The sequence below is a fragment of the Neophocaena asiaeorientalis genome, unplaced genomic scaffold (genome assembly GCF_003031525.2).
Source record: "Neophocaena asiaeorientalis asiaeorientalis breed wild unplaced genomic scaffold, Neophocaena_asiaeorientalis_V1.1 scaffold92, whole genome shotgun sequence".
In the NCBI taxonomy this organism is placed as follows: Eukaryota; Metazoa; Chordata; class Mammalia; order Artiodactyla; family Phocoenidae; genus Neophocaena; species Neophocaena asiaeorientalis.
This window is the reverse complement of record NW_020174057.1, coordinates 4,527,026-4,548,697: the sequence shown is the minus strand read 5'-3', so window position 1 is coordinate 4,548,697 and position 21,672 is coordinate 4,527,026. Positions and strand designations below refer to the sequence as shown.

At 39.5% G+C, this 21,672-nt stretch overlaps 1 long non-coding RNA gene across 1 annotated transcript in view; it reads right to left on the bottom strand.

Annotated features, from left to right (window-relative positions):
- The window catches only part of LOC112405839 (uncharacterized), a 306,771-nt gene that overhangs the window by 90,541 nt on the left and 194,558 nt on the right, over positions 1–21,672 (bottom strand). Inside the window, exon 3 of the long non-coding RNA XR_003004435.1 lies at positions 11,150–11,266. This is a non-coding gene — a long non-coding RNA (uncharacterized LOC112405839). The remainder of the gene's footprint in view (positions 1–11,149; positions 11,267–21,672) is intronic.

The following is a 21,672-nucleotide window of genomic DNA, read 5'->3' as shown; positions in this document are numbered from 1 at the left end:
ACTTCATGGGGCAATGGGTTTTCTAAAGAAATGAATGATGCATTCACCTTTAGCAAGGAGAATATTAAAGTTGTGCAAAATAATATACCATTTAAAAAAATGTGGGAGGACTGTTTACATAAAAAGGAACTGACATGTCCGTTACGAATCACTCTAAATAATTTATTTAAGGAGGCCCTCAAAGACGTAACTGTAACAGGAACTAAGTTTAAATTCTTACACTTGAAAATAAGACTGAAGGCTTTATAATGGTCCATAGTTCAGAATATTCATATATTTATGCTAGTAATTGTTTTCTCCTATTCTGAATTAACAAAGTCTTGCTAGAGAAATAAAATACCTACATTTATGCATCTCATACTCCTTTGCAGCTGTGGCTCACAAAATCAATTACTTGGCATTAATTCAAACTTGTAGGTTTTTCCATTAGGAAAAAAGATAATTAAAAAAAACAACAACAGCCAATGACTGTCATTGTATAAATAAATTCAGGGTCCACTAACAAATGGATCACTAATGTGTAAAAGGCTTTGTTCAAAGCCACCCGCAAAGTGAAGGGGCAGCATTGAGGAGATTCTGGGGGTCCTCCTACACTCACCCCATATGTCACAGGTGTTCCATCTGCATCTTTTTCCTTTATTCCTAAGCAAGTAGAAATTTGGAGTTGGAAGAAGGTGTGAGGAAGATACAACACATAGAGGAAGCCAGTGAATGGAAAGAAAGGTGAGAGCAGGTACAGGCATAGTACCTGCCTAATGCTAACGGCGGAGCTCCCAAGGGAAGGTTCTGGCAGCCTGCTCCTCTGTGATTCCCACTCTTCCTGTGGCTGGTGGGTCAGCTTTTTTACATATATACCTTTACAGCCAAAGAATGCTTTGCATGTATATCCTGACAACAACCCTACTGTTTTTACACTTAATGAAACTCATGGAGAACCTCCTAAGTGCTCATCGTGTCCTACATTGTTTCTCATCCAACAACACACTGCCCCCTGACTACTCCGTCTGATATGCAAATTTGATCACGTTATTTCTCTGCTACAAAATGGTTTCTCGCTAACGGTTTCTCAATCCGACATTGGCTTTCAAGATCTTCCATGACCTGCCTCCAGACTACTTCCCAGCACCGTATTCCCTCACTGACCCTCCCAGCTCTATGCTCACAGGGCACCTAAACAGGTCTACCCTCTCCACTCTGGTGTCCTTTTCCTGCTCTCCTCGTTGCCTGGAATTCTCTCCTACTCCCAGCTGTTCCCACCTGTGGCACTCTGACTGGCTTCCCTGGTGGCGCAGTGGTTGAGAAGCCACCTGCCAATGCAGGGGACACGAGTTCGAGCCCTGGTCCGGGAAGATCCCACATGCCACGGAGCAACTAAGCCCGTGCGCCACAGCTACTGAGCCTGGGCTCTAGAGCCCGCGAGTCACAACTACTGAGCCCACATGCCACAGATACTGAGGCCCATGCACCTAGAGTCCGTGCTGCGCAACAAGAGAAGTCACCGCAATGAGAAGCCCGTGCACTGCAACGAAGGGTAGCCCCCACTTGCTGCAACTAGAGAAAGCCCGCACACAGCAGCAAAGACCCAACACAGCCAAAAACAAATAAATTAAAAAAAAAAAAAAGAGCTAGTGAAGTCTTAAAGCCTGTTTAAAAAAAAAAAAAAAAAATGACCCTCCATCATCCCTCAAGATCTAGAACTTCATCTTGGAAGCCTTCTCTGGCCTCCGGAATAGGACTGTGCTCTCTCACCTTTGAGCCTCCACTGTGACAGGTGCAGAATTTATTATGCTATTTTCACAATGGTTTGTTTACATCACTTCTACATGTATCAATATTTCTCAAAGTGTGGTCCAAAGAACAAGTGCCTCAAAAACATCTGCCTCTGAGAAGTGCCGGTGCCTCATATTCCCATGTGAAATAGGCCTTCCTGGGGCTTCTTAGGTGACTAAAGCTGAGAACCACTGGACTGGACTTTAAACTCCTCAAGGGTGGGCATAACCTATTAGGACATGGTTGGTAATGAATGAATAAAAATAGTTAATTGCTTTTCAGCCATGGGTTGAGCATCTGTAGCTCCTACTATGTGTAATGTGTACAAGTGCAGCTCAGAGCACAGTTAGTCTTGTTTACCATTGCACCCATCCCAGACCCTAGCCCAGCGCCGTGGGGCATGATAGGCACTAAATAAATACTTTTTCACGGATGGCAAGAAACTGTGGCCTGCAGAAGCTCTGAGTGCTGCACAGCAGGGCAGAGGTACAGTGAAAGCATCAACAAGATTAGCACAAGGCCTGTTCAGTTCCCCAGGAGAAGGCACTAAGTCAGAGCAATAGCATAGCTGGCACTGCTCTGATGTTCCTTTGTAGAAACCCTTGATGTGGGCTGTGAAATGTCAAATCCAGATTTGATTAAGCCCAACTTCAAATCCCCAAGGCAAGTGTGTATCCACGGTCTTAATGGAATTATTGGAGCCACCTCCGTCTGCTACTTTCAAAAGGGCTGAGGTAGCACCCCATCCACTGATACCAACTCCTACAAAATGAAGCCTGCAGTTAATTCAGCACGTCCCAAGCGGATAAAACCTAAAAAACTTGATCTGGCTTCTTCCTGAAAATTGAAGTATTAAATTAAACCCCCCCAAAAAAATGTTCTGGTGTACTGTAAAGCCTAAAGAAAGGGGGGTCCCCAAGGCTACAGTAGAAATCAAAGTTCTGTTTCGTTTTCTTAGGCCTAGACTGTTGACTATTTGGCACTTTCTACTTCCTCCTTCAAATGATAACCTATCAGTTTTCAGATAACCCGTACTTTGGATTTTTAAAGGCAAGCCAATAGACAACATGAGCTGCTATAAGGGCTACGGACTTCTAGTTGAATGATTCAGTATGTACAAGTGGAAACTTGGCCTCCCCTGCTTATACACATTTTGAGGGATGGGCAGAAAATGTCAGGCCAGAACCGAGTCTCAAACCAAAGTGGGCACATTGGGATCTATCAGATTAAACCCGAATGTCGCAGCTTCACTGGAGCAGACCTGATTTCACCACTGCGTTCTCAAAGGGAAGTGGGGCGGGGGGCGTCTGCTCCCAAGCTCCACCACAAGCCAGAGCTCCACTTTGTTCTGTGAAATTCAGAACACATTTATTCTCCTTTTTTGGTTTTCTTCCAAATTTACTCCTGCCCTAACTTAGGGTCTGGCTGAAGCTAAAATCGTAACAGCCAAAGACAGCGGGGGGAAAGGCTGCTTTGCTGTGAAATCCAATCTGAGTAAAAGCAAAACGGATCAGCAATCTTTTGACCTTACCCAGTGGCAAAGTCTCACTGATTCACGTGGTTTAGAGAACTTGGAAAAGGTCTGATGAGCTGTCAAACCACTGAAAATTTAGGGTTTTTCTTGTCACCCTCTATAGAAATGATTCCAAAGTTTCTCAAATTCCAGAAGCTTCCTAAGGCAGGACCAACAAGTCTGAGAAGACACAAGTCTCTTGGTTACCCTAGAACCACCCTCGTGTTTCTGGGACTCTTGAGATCAGCCCAGGCCAGTTATCTAGAGGCGATAATGGATTCTGTTGGGGCCATCTGTGCCAGACTCACCACAAGAGATAGATCATTTCCAAACCAGCACCTCATATAGGAGGCTGGAGGAAGCAAAGGGATTCTCACCACTTTCTGGTTCCTACATCAAGAGCTAATCCCAGACGTGGCGATGACATAAAGGCAGGAGTCCTGGCAGCAGCTGCCACTGGGATAACTGGTTTAAATGGCAAGTACTCTTTAATGCACAAATTACATTAGACATAGTTCCTGCCTTTCAGGGACTCCCTTGCCTAAAAACACCCATTGTCTCACTCTCTCTTGACTTACATGTGACGTCCAAACTCATCTAAACCCTTTCCAGCTTGTCCATACTGACTCTTCCATCTTCCCACCACGTCCAAAATGCATTCTACCCTTCAGACCAAGCGTTGGCAAACTTTTTCTGTAAAGAGCCATAGATTAAATATTTCAGGTTTGCAGGCCATATAGTCTCTTTCATAACTATTCAACTCTGCTGTTGCAGAACAAAAGCATTCATAAATAGTAATATAAATGAATGAGCCTGGCTATATTTCAATAAAACTTTAACCAAAACAAGTAGCAGGCTAGATTTGGTCCCCAGGTTGTAAGTTTGCTCACTTCTGTTTTGGTTTTTTTTTTGCAGTACGCGGGCCTCTCACTGTTGTGGCCTCTCCCATTGCGGAGCAACAGGCTCCAGATGCGCAGGCTCAGCGGCCATGGCTCACGGGCCCAGCCGCTTCGCGGCACGTGGGATCTTCCCGGACCGGGGCACGAACCCGTGTCCCCTGCATCGGCAGGCGGATTCTCAACCACTGCGCCACCAGGGAAGCCCCATCACTTCTGTTTTAAACAGACCAAATTTATTCCTTTGCAGGTGCTGGTTTCTTCTGCCTGGGATCCTTTGTCCTTTTTTCTCAACTCAAATATATTAATTCATTAAAATTCATTATTTATTGGAAGATTATTATATGCCAGATACTGTCCTAAGATCTAGAGAGGCAACGGTGAGAAAACAGACATTTTCAACTGTGATAGAATTTAGATTCTAGTGGAAACAGGTGGACAATAAACAAGTAGCAAGCAACAGCGTGCATGCCAGGTGGAACTAGGATGAAGAAAAATAAGGCAGGGTAGGTGGGTGAGGATGTTATTTTAAATAGTGGTTGAGGAAGGCCACTAGGATGAAGTAATATGAGAGCAGAGATGAAAATAAAGCATGAGTTCAGTCTATGTGGATATAGAAAGTGGGGAGTGGTAGTAGGAAAAACATTTCAGGCAGAGGGAACAGCAAGTGCAAAGTGCCCAAAGCAGAGCATTCTTGGTATACTGGAGGAAATGATAGGAGGCCAGTGTGATTGGAGCGAGGTGAATGAGTGAGGGATGAGATCAGAGAGGTAGCTATGGGCAAGATTTTGTAGGGCCTTGTGGGCCGTGGAAAGGACTTTAATTTTTATTTGGAGTAAGACTGGAAACCATTGAAGGGTAGGAAGCAGAGGAGTGAAATAATCTGCCTTAGATTTTAATAGGATCACGACGATAGCCATGTGTAGGATAGACTATAGGGAGGTATAGTCTAAAGCAGAAAGACCTGCTAAGAGGCTATTGTAATAATCCAGGTGACAACTGTTGTCCAGGGTGACAAGAGGGGAGGTATTAAGAGTTGTCAGATTCTGAATATGTTTTGAAGGCAAAGCTGAAAGGTAGAATGTGAAGGAAATAGTCATGGACAATGCCCAGAATTCTGACCTGAGGAACTGGAAGGATGAAGTTTCCCTCTATTAAGATGGCGAAGACTGTAGGAGGAACAGATTGGGTGGGAAAAATCAAGATTTAAAAAAAATCATGTTATGTGTGCAATGCCTGTTGGACCTGTAAGTGGAAATGTCAGGTAGGCCGTTGCATAAATGCTTTGGAGTTCAGTGGGAATATCGTGGGTGGGGGGAGTTATCTGAAATAGGTGATATTTAAAGCCCTGAAATGAGGTAGGATCACTTAGAGAGAAGGGAGAAGAGAGTAGAGTTCAGGGACTGAGTTCTGAAGTACTTGATGTTCAGAGCTTGGAAAGCTGTAGAAGAGCCAACACAGAAGACTTAAAAGGAGTGACCGTGAGACATGAAGTGAAGCAAGAGTGACCTCCCAGGAGCCAAGTGAAGGAAGTCTTTCAAGAAGGAGGAAATGAACAACTGTGTGAAATATTGTTGACATATTGAGTGAGATGAGGACTAAGACATGACCCAGATTTAGCAACATGGGAGCTATTGTTGACCTGGATAAGAACAGTGTGGCGTGGTGAGGATGAAAGCCTGTAAGGAGTATGGATACCAGAGAATGGAAGAGACCCAAATAGTACCTTCCTTCCCCTGGGACCCCATAATACTTGATACTCTCGTAACATTTTCACAATGACAATTATTGGCCTGTATTTCTATCTCTGCAACTACTCTGTGAGCAATCTGAATGCTGAACCATATTCATCATCCTCTATACAACACAGCACTAAGTACTCATTAAATGTTTGTCAAATGAATGTGAAATTGTAATCTAAGAAAGCCTTCATATAAATGAATATGAGTACCATTTAGACTAGAAAAAGTAACATTAATAAGCAGGATTTTAAAAGGGAGGGTGATGGGTACTATATATTATTGTACAGTGTTGTGACACTGCAGATATTTGGGTTTATTCCCTGAATATTTTACTTTTTTTGTATTTAAATTATACATAAATTATTCTCCATAGCATATGGTGAGATCCCTCAGTACAAGTAGTTCAATTTTGCTGAAGAGTAGTGTGAAATTCTATCGAAATTAGGAAATTTACCCTCATTCCCTTAGACCGTGTGTACTTGGTGTAAGATTCGATAAAATGTGCCTCTCTACCTCCTTTTGAGTTTCCAAAGTTATCAACTCACCATCGTTGTAGGAAGCCTCCCAAAATTCCTAGTTCTCTATTCTTTTTTTTTTTAAGATTACATTAAAAAAAAAAAGAGAATCACTACAGTGAGTTACTTTGGGGTCTGAATAACATTGGGTTGATTATGTCTCTCTTTATTGGAATAATTATTTGAGCATTGAGTTCTTACAGCCATATCTATTAAGGTCCAGAAACACAAATTATTACATGATGATTCAAGTGACTTTCTGATTATACTGCTTAATAAAATTAACGCTGGAGTCTGAAACACTGTGTCCAGAAGTCAAACGGTGATTTTCCAAAGCATCCATTAAAAAAAAAAAAGTAGCTTCATCTCAGGGCATAAAATTTTGCAATCCTTCTATCTTCAAGTGAGGGTTAGTTAGTGCAGTTAGTTACTGCAAATTAGTGATTCAGTTACATTTTATTTATTCAATATGCAGAGAAGTTTTAAAAAGCGTTAGGTGAGTCATTTCATAAGATCAAAGCCAAGCAAAATTAGAGCAGTCCCTGGTTGAAGCTATTTTTATTGCAATGAGAAGGTTCCTTGCTGCGTACTGGGTACACAGGTGTGGTCAAACTTCGGCATGGAAAGTAAGAAGTCATGAATTCTAAGGCAATGACTACTAATGCCTTGAATGTGTAATGCCACAGACACATTTGCTGTAAGAAGCCAAATCATGTGACAGAGGAAATTAGGTAGAAGCAGTTGAAATTTTTTCCCCTTTATATTCCATTTATCAATGACCCAAGGACCCAAATTCCTATTTTACATAAAGGCTTTCTTTTTTCTATTTTATAGAGAAATAACCTTATAGAAAACTGTTCTTGTGCATTACTCTTTTGTGTCTATAGAGCTCCTTATTTTGTGGGTCGGGGATTTAATAGGCTGTAATGCTGTTTAAACACCATAGATACTTAATGCAGCATGAAAAGCTCTTAAGCTATGGGAAATTACAAAAATGTCTCAGTGCCATGGTTGCAAAAGTGAATGATCTTCTTGACACAAACCTCAAAGGTAAAATGAAATTACATTTCCCATTGGTTTCCAAGTATCTGTTGACCAGCCACCATGGTCTCCCATGATTTCATCTATGTAGCTCTTAGAGATTCAGTTCCAGCCAGACACCCAACTCTCAGCTATAGTTGCTCTGGAAACTCAGCTCTGGAAAATACCAGGAGCTTCATCCACGATAAAGCCAAACACAAAATAGTTACCTTATATAGGTCAGGGAGCAGGTTCCTGGTATGCTTGGTGTCAGTATAACAGGCTCTTCAGTCAGGAGCCTTTGATCTAAAGAGAGTGTCTACCAATAAAGCAATCATATGGCAAGTGCCCATTATCAACATCAATTTTGATAAACTAATACAAATCAACAGAGATTTTAAAATCAGTACCTAATAATTCTAATTATATAGATATTTGTTTTGAAATTTGAAAAATACATAAAAGGGAATAAAATATTATGGTCTTAGGATGCAAAGGGGGATGTGCATACATGATGAAGTAGGTTTCTGTCTTCATATTTCTTCTTGTTTTTATACTTATTAAAGGGTCAAGAAAAGTTTATGAAATTTTATGGTAGCAGACTAGAATTTTATGCTTTCTGTATTAAAAGGGAGAAGTCAATCTCTTCTCCAAATCGATAATGGCCATCAATTGATAAAGGGGATTGCCTGGCAGCTCAGCGACTTTTTGTTATTAGGTAGAGTTTGCATCAAATTCAACAACTGGTTTTTAAACATGGCATTGCCTGTAACCATTCTTGGAAACTCGGCACCTAGATAACATGCTTTCTTGTATTAAATTAGCTTTCCATAAAACAGGGTGTTTCTGCACTGCCCTGCCCTCAGTTTAAACAGCTCTGAACAGCCACTCCTTCGTTCTCCCCACTCTCATCCCCACCCCATGCTATGCTCAAATAGGGAACGTTTTCAATTCTTTTCCTTTCTTTCCTGTTCTTAAAAAAAAAATTCCTCGTTCTCTCCCTCTTCAATAATTTTCAAGCTGGCCATGCATGTTTTTGAAAGGCAGTTGAACGTAGTGGTTAATATAAAGGTTTGGAGCTAAAGAGTCCTGGGTTTGAATCTCAGGTCTGACACTTACTAACTGTGCCCCTTTGGGCAAATTATTATACACTTAACTCTAAGCTTCAGACTCTTCATCTATAAAATGGGGATATTGATAACTACTTTCAGGGTTATTTTGGGGACTATTAGAGATAATGTAGTTAAAAAGCTGAACAGAGCACAGCATGCATGAATCATAGCTATTATGATTGAAAAAAATGACAAATTGACTTGTGAAAAACATAGGAAACATAATTTTTTCACAGAAATAGTATTTGTAAGGTTCTAATGGACCCACTAACACACTGCAAAATTAGCTCCAGATGACATTAATGGGAATGAAATGCAGACCTCTGTCACCCAACTCCAGGCAAGTTTCATTTACAACAGACACACGGAAAAGACTGAGATAGAAAAACTGAGAAAACTGCTAACTTGCACTTAAACGCTGTATATTTCTGCTCTTTACTTGGTCCAGAAAAGTATATTAGAAAGTATATCTAGCCTAACAAGCTGAGAGTGTGTGGTATGGGTCAATTAAGTTTATGAAATAACAGAGAGAAGAGGCCCTCATCAGAGTTTGGTGCTTTACAATAGATGACAAAGCAGAGAGAGTCCTAATCAGCTTACGTGGGCCTGGGTTTCTCTTCCTTACTCTTAGAAGAAGGGATCTCGCTTTATTCTGCTGCTCCCTAAGGAGAGCCCTCCTCCCTCCCTCAAGTATTCAGGCTAATCACAACTGGTGAGGTAGTCTCCAAGCTGAATAAGAAATCAAAAGGGAAGGGAGGGGAGGCAGTGTGGATTTCAGAGAAAAAATAACTTAAGAAAAAAGTATGTTCTCAGAGGGGGGAAAATTAGAGAATCAGGTCGCTGAGCTGGAGCCAGGAAAAATCCACATGAGTAGAAACTGGAGCGATGAAAGTATTTCATAGTAACACATCCAAAGACGGAATGTGCCTGGCCCAGAGGATGTTCTTCCCCCTCCTGGAAAGTGGCTGGGGGCTGAAAGACCTCTAGGCTTTTCTCTGTAATATTCATTCACTAATCAGTGCTATTCAGCCAATCTCACATGTGGTCTTATGTGAGGTGCCCTGGAAAGCGCAAGGACCACATAGCAACGATTATAATCAAAACCACTGGGGACTCTTATTTCAGCTTCTGAAATATGAGGCTTCAAAAGCAGACATACCTCCAGTGAAAACCAGCACTTTCTTTCTCTTTCTTTCCTTTCTTCCTTCCTTCCCTCCCTCCCTCCCTCCCTCCCTCCCTCCCTCCCTCCTTCCTTCCTTCCTTCCTTCCTTTCTTTCTTTCTTTCTTTCTTTCTTTCTTTCTTTCTTTCTTTCTTTCTTTCTTTCTTTCTTTCTTTCTTTCATGTCTACAGTTTTTTTAGATTCAAGTACTTGCTAATTATATATCAAAAGAGACAGAATGCATTTTGCCTAAAGCAAATATATAAATGGCTTAAAGGGCAGGCAAAGTGTCACATGTCAGTAGACATTAGTTGAAATTAAACTCTGCTGATGTGACTAGAATATTGACATCTCTGTTAGAATCAATATCTCAAAATTGATGATGTGGTTTGGCATATGTATTTCCTTAATGACTTTCCAGTATAATGTGAACATACATAATAGCACTCCACACATCTGAGGGGCTTAAACTCCTTCCTCTTGTGTTTTCACCAAAAACTGTCATTTTTAATCCAAATTTCAGTTGAAAATGGGATATGAGGCACAATGTAACATCCTGAAAATCTTGGCAAAAATATATGTATATCTATCTATCTATCTATCTATCTATCTATCTATCTTGTTTGTACGGTTAATTATGCTGCAACTCAGGTAATACTGGGCCTGAATTTGGGGATAAGGACCTAATGGACCCATAAACACACTGCAAACTTAGTTCAAGATGACATTAATAGGAATGAAATGTAGACTTTTATCACCCAACTCCAGGCAAGTTTCATTTAGTACAGACACACGGAAAAGACTGAGATAGAAAAAACATAGAAAAATTATATTTGCTCAGGGGGAAAAAAAAACAAAGAGGAGTGTTCTTTTATCTTCCGGTTTACTCATTTATCTCTAATTGCTGTGTTCTTCTCTATTTGCTCCTCTGCATCTTGCCTGACGTAATGAGGCTTGTTGTTGATGACTAAGGAGTTTTTGTTTTATTTTGTTTATCTGGGATTAGCCAGATAAAGTCTTATTCCTCTGTTTCAGCTCAGTTTGACTTTCTAAATTGGTGCATCCACTTATGATTCTACCTGGACCTGTGGTTCTGAACCCTAATTCTACAGGAGAGTCTGATGGACAGTTTTAAAATATACTAATCTCTAAGCAATTGAATTAGATTACCTGGAATAGGGGCCTGGGAGCTAACCAGTACCCTTTAATTTAGAAATGGCAAAACTCTGGTCCAAACTACCATGTTTCAGTTATCTATTGCTGTGTAACAAACCATCCCAATACCTAATGGCTTAAAACAAGTTGCTATTTTTGATGATTCTGTGGGGCACATCTCGCTGGCTCTTCAGTTCCACATAATGTCACCTAGAGTCATTCAACTGCATTCAGTGGACCTGAAGGTCCAATAAGGCTTCACTCACATGACAGACACCTCGGTGATCTTCTGCATGGCCCCTCTCTCTCCACATGGCTATCTTGGGCTTCCTTAGAGCATGGTGGCCTCAGGTAAGTCAGACTTCTTAGATGGCATCTGGATTCTAAAAGAGAAGAAGCAAAAACTGTTAGTCTCTTTCAAGTCTTAGCTTTAGAAGTCCCACATCACTACTTCCAAATTCTATTTGTCAAAGCAAGTTACAAGGCCAGCCCAGATTCAGTGGGGGGAAATCAGTTCTACTCCTTGATGTGAAAAGCAGCATGCACAGTCAGGGGCTGAGTAACTGCTGGTGGCCATACTTTGAGATTACAGATCACACATCACCAGTTCCCAATCCTAAAGTCATGGCAGACATTTCTATCCCATCATGGCAGTCTCTCCCATTGGTCCAGTACGTGGTCTCAGAATTGTTCTCAAGGCTGTACCTCAGAGGTCAGAGGTTAATAGACTGGAGTTACCATGCAGGTCGAAGTGTATTGACAAACCTGGGCTATTGGGAAGATATAAAGTTCTAAACTCTCCCTGCTGTGGCTTATGAAGCAGAGGGATTGGCATTCTCAGGGAAGATTAAGAAAGCGCCAGTGGCCTCATGGCCCTGTCTGGGGGCGGAAGGTCAGTCTCATGAGTTCTCACAGTAATCCTGTGAATTAGGAATTTCAGGTTTTGTTACTCTCCTCTAGTTTATAAATGGGGATACTGCAGCTGACTGAACACAAGGCACCATTTTAGGTGCTACAGAGGACATAAAACTTACTTAGACATTGTTGCAGTTCTTAGTATCAGTTTCTGGCAAAGGAAAGGCATTTAAATGACTAATTATAATACCCAACAGAATGAAATGAGGTTACCAGAGAAGAAGGGGAAAAAAAGATTCTGGAAGTCAAAGGCAGGAAAGAATAACTCTAAGTGGTGTGATCTGGCTGGACTTCATGGGGGACAAAGATGGTAATAGGATAGTTTCTTCAGAGGAGAATGATTTGAACATCAGGGGATTAAAAGAAATATTGGGAAAATTAAGCAAGTCATAAAATATCTTTCGTAAAAATATCCTCTTTAAGATCATGTTTCAAAGAAAAAGATGCCATTTCATGACATCATACATTTTGGTTGCAAAAATTATACTAAAACAAACCCAAGTTGATTTGTTACTTGTTAATTCTAAGAATTCCCATGTAAGTATACATGCATAACTAAAGAGCCCTTGAGCCACAACTAAGGAGCCTGCCTGCCGCAACTAAGGAGCCCACATGCTGCAACTAAGACCCAGTGCAACCAATTATATAAATATAAATAAATAAATATACATGCATAATATAAACTTTAAAAATGTACATTTTAATAAAGTTAGTTTCATAATTTTAGTTTTCTTTTTGAAATGGATGTCCAATCAAACCTAATTTTTTACTACTTACTATGAAAGTTGAGACCCTAGTTTTGGTTGATTCATTATAAGTGGCATCTTTTCTGGTACCAGTTATTTTGGGGTTATAAAGTTAATGCATAGAAAGTGCCTATCACATGATGAGGGTTTCATAAATTTTATTCTTTGTGCTATAAATTTCCATGGGTTTTGACAAATGCATTGTGTCATGTATCTACTATGCCATTATGATTTTTATTTGTTTAACAAAGTTTATATGGTGCTTACTATGTGATAGATGCTAACTCATTTACTCCTTTTAGCAACCTTATTAGACAGATACCATTAGCACGTCATCTCTGGTAGAGGTGACAAAATTAAGACATAGACAGGTTAAGTAATTTCCTTAAAATCACACAACTAACATGGGTAGATCTGCATTGAGAACATAGGGCATCTGTGCTCCTAATCACTATACATCCTGCTTCCCTGGTGTTATAATTATTTATTCTACTTTGCTTTTATGGCTTTCTTCTCTTCCTCTTCTTCATCTTAAAACAATTTTCCTTTTACCATACACTGAATTTAACTCTTACCTGCTACATTTCATTACCAGCCCTCTCAATTAAAAAAAAAAAAATTTCATATGTTTATTCTTCATTCAAAATCTAATCATCATTCTAACTAAAGTTTTTTAAGTAATCACATTAAAATATAATTTATTCTATAAGTTGGAGACCAGATACAATATAGGGTAAGGGAAAAAATACATAATTTTTTAATTGAAGTATAATTGACATATACCATTATATTACTTTCAGGCGTAAAACAATGATTCGATACGCGTAAAAACTGCAAAATGGTCACCACAATAAGTCTAGTTAACACTTGATCAATTGTTACTGAGTTCAGAAATTTGAGGTGTGCAGACAGATAAGAGCTCCCTGCTGAAATCATTGCACAAAAAATGACAGTTACTCTGACACTAACACACTGTCCAGATGAAGCACAGCAGCTGACTGACCCTTGTCTGCTTTGGAAACAAAGGCACTTAAGAATCCAACCTGAGATTTTAAAGGAAAGGCAATCTGAAAAGTTAATACAACCTTTTAGTCAGTTGTAAATGGCTTCTATTTCCCTATCATTCTCAAAAAAATACAAAAGCAGACTTTCTGTCACCTTTAGAAATTCTAGGAGCTGCTAAAGAAATGGATAATATTTAGAAGTGGATTCCAATCTCTTCTGTGTCTTTTCTTTGGGAAAAGAGGGTACATATCTTGAAGATATTTATAAAAAGCTTCTAAGGAGACACAATATCTAGACCAGGACACATTAACAATTCTCTTCTCAATGGATTTAGAGTGAAAATATACGTGGAAAGAGTCAGCAAAATTATTCAAGCAAATATCATATGGGTGTTTAGAAAGAAGGCCATTCAATTCACTAGTTACTTCCTACGTATTGGTGTAACAATCAAAATCGATTTTTGTCAGAGGAATCTGAGCTCAGAGAGCAGACAATTCAAGTTTGATATTCACTTGGCTTTTAAAAACTCAAAAGGCAATATTTCTTGGAATGCTAAGATATTCTACTTTTCACTGTGCTATGAGCAAGGCCAAAATTGAGGCCAATGACAGTGGAAATTATACTACTAATCCCTGGGTATTTTCCTAAAGTTCTCTGATGGATAATAAGGGGGAGGTAATTAATGTCAATTGAGTGCCTGCAAGGTACTAGACACTTTTAAAATGTTTCATTTAAACCTCCCAACAATCCCATATGGAAATTATAGACCAAATGAGGAATTTGTTGTTTTTAATGCAAAGGAAGTTATTCAGTGTGAGAAAGCTGGAACTGTGAGAGATGTTCATTCTCTTTTTCACATAGTGAGTGGTGGAGTTAGGACCAGAACTCAGGTCTTGAGTCTCTAAGCTCCATATTTATTTGTTCCACAGTATCTGTCATTAGCTTATGAGATGGAGCTGCAGGGTAGGCTGGAGGAGGTGGGTGCAGGTAGTGGGAAGGCAGCTTCAGAGAGGAACGGTAGGGCAGAGACGAGGGCGGCCAAGGCAGGGAAATGGAATCAGGGGACTGGCTGGCCAGGGAATACTTGAACAGGAGCCTCTACCTTGATGGGTTGGCTTAAAGTCCCAGGTTTGATTCCATTTTCTCTTTCACCTATTAGATCCAGTTCATGGGCAGTTTCCCACAGCCCTTTAAGAGCTATCTCCCTTCCACTGGTGGGGTAATGCTAACCAGAAGGCTGAGGTGTTGCAGGCCTTCTTCAGCATGGCAGTATTTCCAGTCATTAGACTATTTTCCTCAGGGCCTAGCTCCAGAGAGGTCTTGGCTTCTCAGCCAAAAGGACCTGGGATTGCCAAGCAGTAACTCTTCAATTTATTGCCCCTGTTCTACATTCCTGACCCGTGAGTATTTGCAGACACAGAGACCAGCTTTCCAAAGCCCAGCATAAGCTGCTTTAATTTTGTCATTGTCCTATAATTTCATGGAAATGGCTGCTATGAAGCCAACAAATGACTAATAAAATCCCTCTGCCCACTCATTTTTAATGTCATTCTGGAACTCCAGAACAGGGACCATCTGGTCATGGTGCTTACTTTAATATAAAAGAGGGGCTGAGTTGAAAATCATATTTCTGAGAGAAGGCTGGAACGAAACTTCTGTTTGTGAACCCAAAGCACAGCAAAACAAGTCTAGCGTTTCATTTGGGGCAGTGATGAGACACACTGAGTGCTGCATAGGCAGCTCTGCCTGTGGAGAGGTTAAATTTTGACACACACACACAGATGATATACAGATATCAATCAGTACTACTAACTGTCACATTTATTGAGCACCATCAATGTGTCAGGCAATGTGCAACGCACTCTGGATTATTTTGTAATAGGCAAGTGTTAGTGTACTCACTTCATAGGTGAAAGAAGGAGAGACTTACGGAAGTTAAGTAAACCTGCTCCAAGTCACACAGCTAGTAAATAATAGAGCGAGGCTTGGAAAAAAGGTCCGTCAGTTTCTACATATGTGCCCTGAGCAACTGACTTACTTGACTCATTGCAGTAAGGGCTTTTGGAAGAAAAGCCATCCTAAGCAATGACTAATCTTACAAGCACATAAATTTTCGTACCAGAAAGCTATGTGGAGATTTTTTTTTTTCCTATTTTACTTTGGAATTATTTTAGATTTTACAGAGAAGTTGCAAAGATAGCAATAGAGTGCTCCTGGCTACCTTTATTCAGCTTCTTCTAATGTGAACATCTTACATAACCATGCTACATTTGTCAGAACTAAGAAATTATCTTTGGTACAATACTAATAACTAAACTACAGACAGATTGTTCAGATTGTGGTACAATTTTTATTTGCAAGTTTTTCTTGTGACTTTTGATTTGATCACCCTTTTTAGGATCTATGTTTTTTTTTTTTTCTTTTAGTAAACTTAATTTTTTCTTAATTTATTAAGACTGGTTTTTTAGAGCAGTTTTAGGTTCACAGAAGAATTGAGAGGAAGGTATTGAGAGGAAGAATTGAGAGATTTCCCATATACCCTCTGTTGCCACACATGAATAGCCTTCCCTATTATCAACATTCCTTACCACAATGGTACATTTACTACAATTGATGAACCTACTTTGACATGTCATCATCACCCAAAGTCCCTAGTTTATATTAGGGTTCACTCTTGTTGTATATTCTATGGGTATGGACAAATGTGTAACATCATGTATCCTTCATTATATTATCATACAGAATAGTTACACTGCCTTAAAATTCCTCTGTGCTCCACCTATTCATCCCCTTCCTGCCAACCCCTGGCAACCACGGATATTTTTTACTGTCTCCCTAGTTTTGCCTTTTCCAGAATGTCATGTGGTTGGAATCATGTAATAGGTAGCCTTTTCAGATTGGCTTCTTTCACTTTTAAGAAAATTATCCATTTTTGGATTGAGTTGTTTATTTTTTTGATATTGAGCTGCATGAGCTGCTTGTATACTTTGGAGATTAATCCTTTGTCAGTTGCTTCATTTGCAAATATTTTCTCGCATTCCAAGGGTTGTCTTTTCATCTTGTTTATGGTTTCCTTTGCTGTGCAAAAGCTTTTAAGTTTAATTAGGTCCCATTTGTTTATTTTTGTTTTTATTTCCATTTCTCTAGAAGGTGGGTCAAAAGGGATCTTGCTGTGATTTATGTCAGAGTGTTCTGCCTATGTTTTCCTCTAGGAGTTTTATAGTGTCTGGCCTTACATTTAGGTCTTTAATCCATTTTGAGCTTATTTTTGTATACGGTGTTAGGGAGTGTTCTAATTTCATTCTTTTACATGTGGCTGTCCAGTTTTCCCAGCACCACTTATTGAAGTGGCTGTCTTTTCTTCATTGTATATTCTTGCCTCCTTTATCAAAGATAAGACGACTATATGTGCGTGGGTTTATCTTTGGGCTTTCTATCCTGTTCCATTGATCTACATTTCTGTTTTCGTGCCAGTACCATACTGTCTTGATTACTGTAGCTGTGTAGTATAGTCTGAAGTCCGGGAGCCTGATTCCTCCAGCTCCGTTTTTCCTTCTCAAGATTGCTTTGGCTGTTTGGGGCCTGACCTCAATTTCTATGTGCCACATCAACTTTCCTTTAGGACATATCTTACGATTGGAGTTCAATTTCAATTGTCTCTCTAGCTTGATATTTAGGTTTTTGTGTTCTTATTGTTGGACTGTACCCTGAGTCTGCTTACTCAGTAATCACATTTCATAAGGGAAGACCCAAATCCCCATGTGCTGACCATTAATTTATCCCATTTTTACAGAGAAAATGTGAACTTAAAGTGAATGGTCTGAATTACATAGCACACAACTGGAAAAATTAAAAGACACAGGGAAGGAGAGAAAACTTCCTAAGTATTCTTTAGTTGTTAGGACAAGTGGAGCTTAAAATAAAAATTAAACAGAGATCAAACATCATAGAAAGGTATATTTTGGAAAAGAACTTAAAAGTCTTTTCCCTGCCAAATGTCAGAAATATTTTAATCCAGTTTTGGAAAGGAATGTTGTCATAATTCACAGTATTTAAACTTGGGCTTTGACCAGGCAAAACAAGTATTAAAATCAGACTTAACATTTCTGAAACAAATTTATCATTTTTTTTTTCTGAAGTCAGTTCCTCCTCTTGCCCTTCCTGATTTTATTATTGGGTCTGCTGTGTTCCCAGACACAAGGCTAGAAAAGTCAGTGTCATTTTTATTGTGTTCATGCTGATGTGTAATAGGTTACCAGTTCCTGCTGACTTTGCCTCTCTCACTCCCATATTTGCCCATGTTTTTCCATTTTTACTGCTGCTATTCCTTTGCTTAGGTTATTTTACAAACCTCTTGATCCATGTGCTTCAAGTGTATGTGTGGGCAGTTTAATTTCTAATGTATAGTCTCTGCAGGTCATCAATTTGTTAAAAAACTTCGATGGCATTCCCATACCTACTGGATTTAGAATAGACCTTCACTCTAGCTGTTGAGGTCCATGCCCTTGCCCCACTTTACCAGATGTATCTATTATGACTCCCTTCTTCGTACACCATAAACCAGCCCTACTGGTTTGTGTTTTTCCTTGAACGGATACTGTCGCAGGTCGTTTGCACATGCTGTTTCTTCTGCTTGGGAAGGCCTCTATTCCCACTCATAATATAAGCTACTGGCATACGATGCATGAGGGGTTAGCAAACTACAGTGTGAGTGCCAAATCTGGCCTACCAGACTGTTTTAGTCGACAAAGTCTTATTGGAACACAGTGACACTCATTCTTTTATTTTCTATGACTGTTTTTGCACTGAAACAGCAGTGGGAAGTAATTGCAACAGAGACCCTATGGCCTGCAAAGCCTAACATATTTACTTTCTGGTCCTTTACAAAAAATACAAGTTCTAATTCCCAATACTAATCCCCTTAACTGAATACCCAATTTAATGTATTTCAGCAAAAATTTGTTGAGCTCCTACCATTTGCTAAATATACAAACACGGAAAAGATATGGACCATCACTCAAAGAACATACTGTCTAAAAGTTATGAAAAATCTATAAATTAATTCCTCTACAACATGTTAAGTAAAATAACAGCACATATAGGAGATACCTAGAAGCAGAGAATAGGGAGTTATTGATATTTTGGAGGGGTGAAGAGGTGGGAGAAAAGAGTTTAATAGCTGAGTTGGGTTTGAAATTATGTACAGGAGTTTATCCTAGAGACAAGGGATTAAAGTCATTCCAGATAGAATAACAGCAGACAAAAAAGTTTGGAGGAACATAACCACATGGTCTCTTTGGAGAACCTCAGGTAGGCTCTTATGGAAATGAAATGGAAAGAGATTGGACTATGGAGTCATATTAACCTGGGTCCGAAACTTGACTCTGATAGTCATTAGCTTCATGACTTTGAGTAAGTCTTTAGCTTCTATTAGCCCCATTTTCTCACCCTAGCAGTATTTACGTGAATTAACTGATGTGACATTGGTGAAAGTTTCCAGCATGTTTGATAGTGTGTGCAAAAAAAAAAAAAATGTGTTTCTTGGTATGTAGCAAAACAAAAAAGTTCATGTAGGTGAGCATGGGATAGGAAGAGTAAAGAGAAAGATATGCATCAGCTCAAAATACAAAGATACTTAAAAAAACAAAACAAAACAAAACAAAGATGCCTGCTCTTTTCTCTGTATCTCAGTCTCAATTCTCCTGGTAGTACTTTTGCTTTCCTGTATTATAGACGGCAGGTGTGTTGATCTCATCCTTTCTTCCAAATGGTGACCTCCTTGAGGGCAGGGATCTTTCCTTATTCCTTTTTGTATCTCCCAAAGTGCCTAGCACTATGTCATATATAGGACAAGCCTCTGATGAATGCTTGCTGAATTTTAAATCTTAGATTGTGAAGGTATTTTCACAATAATCAACCTGTTATTTTATGTGAAATTGAGACCGATGAGTTGTAAGATGTTTGACTTGCTCAAGCTTGTCCACTTTAATGATCACAAGTCTAACTTGTAGTTTCCAAGAAGGTGGAATTTGTTTTTGTCCTTTCTTCTACTCTTCCCTCATGCGTTCATTCTGGGGCAGTTTTCCCTTTCAGAAACACCCTCCACCTCACCCTCCAGGTGTCCACTGCTTTTCCAGATATGGCCTCTATCTGTTGTTACATTCACATTGAGATGCTCAAGATTTGTATTATACCTTTTCTGGGAAGGCATGTGGAAAGGAAAGTTAGAATAATCAGGAGTGGATTGGTAGTAGGATTTTAGGCATCAGGAGGAAATCAGTATGTCTTCAAATCCTTTGGCAAAAGCAATCCTTAATCTACCATATATAAGGGCTGTCTTATGGGTCCCAGAACTAACAGAACTTTTAAGTACAGCAGTAATAGCTATCATTAATTAAGAGCTTACTCGTAGTAGACACTTTGTATGAGTTGTGTCTATCCCTCACAACACTCATGTGCGTTTACTATCCACTTTCACAGATGGGGAAACTGAGGCTCAGAAAGGTTAGGCAACTTTCACAAGGCCACATAGCTAAGGAGCAGAGTCCATATCTGCCTACTTCATCAGAGTCTCTGACAATACCCTTTAATTGTCCTGTAACTGGGAAGGAGGTTAGATAATCTTTCAGGCTTCAGTTCCCTACGGGCATTCCTTCTTTCCAGAATTTTCTAAGGTAATGTTCCTTAGAATACTTGCCTGAAAGCAAGTATTTACTTTGCAGGGTCTAGTGCAAAATAAAAATGTACAACTTCTTGCTGAAAAAGCAGGGAGGAGAAACTATACTCAATATTTTGTAATAACCTATAAGAGAAAAGAATCTGAAAAAGAATATATATATATATGTATATGTAACTGAATCACTTTGCTCTACATGTGAAACTAACAGAACATTGTAAATCAACTATACTTCAATTTACAAAGAAAAAGCAGTGGAGGGGGGAATGCTATCAAAGGTATTAAAAGGTAAACTTTTTTTTTCTTCCATGGCCTCTCTCTTGACTTATCATGGTGTTCTTTATTTTTTATTTAATGTCATTCTAAGCAGAAAGATATTAAAATTTTAAAGTATTTGCATGAACTTTACTGTTCATTTTTATATTGTGCAATGTCAGTTTTGAACGCAAATGTAAGAGCATATGCAGAATCGTTGAAATAACACAATTCATATTTTGTAGCTCATACGTTCATATGTATTTTGTTCTTACCAGAAGAGTGGAAATGCTGCCCTGTGTTTACATTACTTCTTGATATATACACATTGTACCAACACTCTCTACATTCAGCTTACTGATGATTAAAGAGGAACTGAAAGGACAAGGAACTATGGGTTGCCCTATCTCTCCCTTTCCTTCTATGTCATCATTTTCAGTGAAAGTGTCTGGCTAATGCAGGGGAATAACAGGAGTAAAACATGATGGGATTCTTAAATTGATTATGTTTCTTAGAATCCCATTGCCTTTTATCTCTGTTCAAAGCATGTTCTTGTTCAGGCTGTAAGTGCAGACTCTTGGGCTTTCAGTTTTAAATGTTACTTGTACTCGCTTTCAGTCTTGCTGAACTTGCCCACGTCATGGGTCCACCAGAAATCTGTGCTTATGGGGCATCACGAACACTATATGCAAATGGGGTGGCAAGGAATGGCAGACATATGTTTTGTGTATATCCTCTCTGCTCATGTGCATGCTCCATTGCCCCATGGAGCCTCGTTTATAAAATACAAGTTCTAAAATAAAATTCTTGAGAATTTCAAGATGGCGACAGCAGAGCATTAAAGCAAGTGTGGAGCCCCTCTAGCTGCACACGGTTGTATGCCCATGAATCTGACCCTGCCTGGGAGTTATTAATCAGTGTGCCAAAGGAAGAAGTTTCCACAAGCCAAACTGTGTAAACTTTCTCCTATGTCTTAGTACCTTTAACCACTTATCAACCTTCTTTGGCCAAGTGTTCAAATCCCACTCAAAAATCTTCAACTCACCCAGTCCTTAAGCTGAGGAAGAGAAGCCTCAGGCCATTATCTCAGATGTTCAGAATCAACTCAGCTTGTTTCTGATCTTAGTAACTGTACTTGTCTTCCCAGTGGCCGAGCTCCCACCCCACACTCCGGCTTTAGGCCCTTACTGGT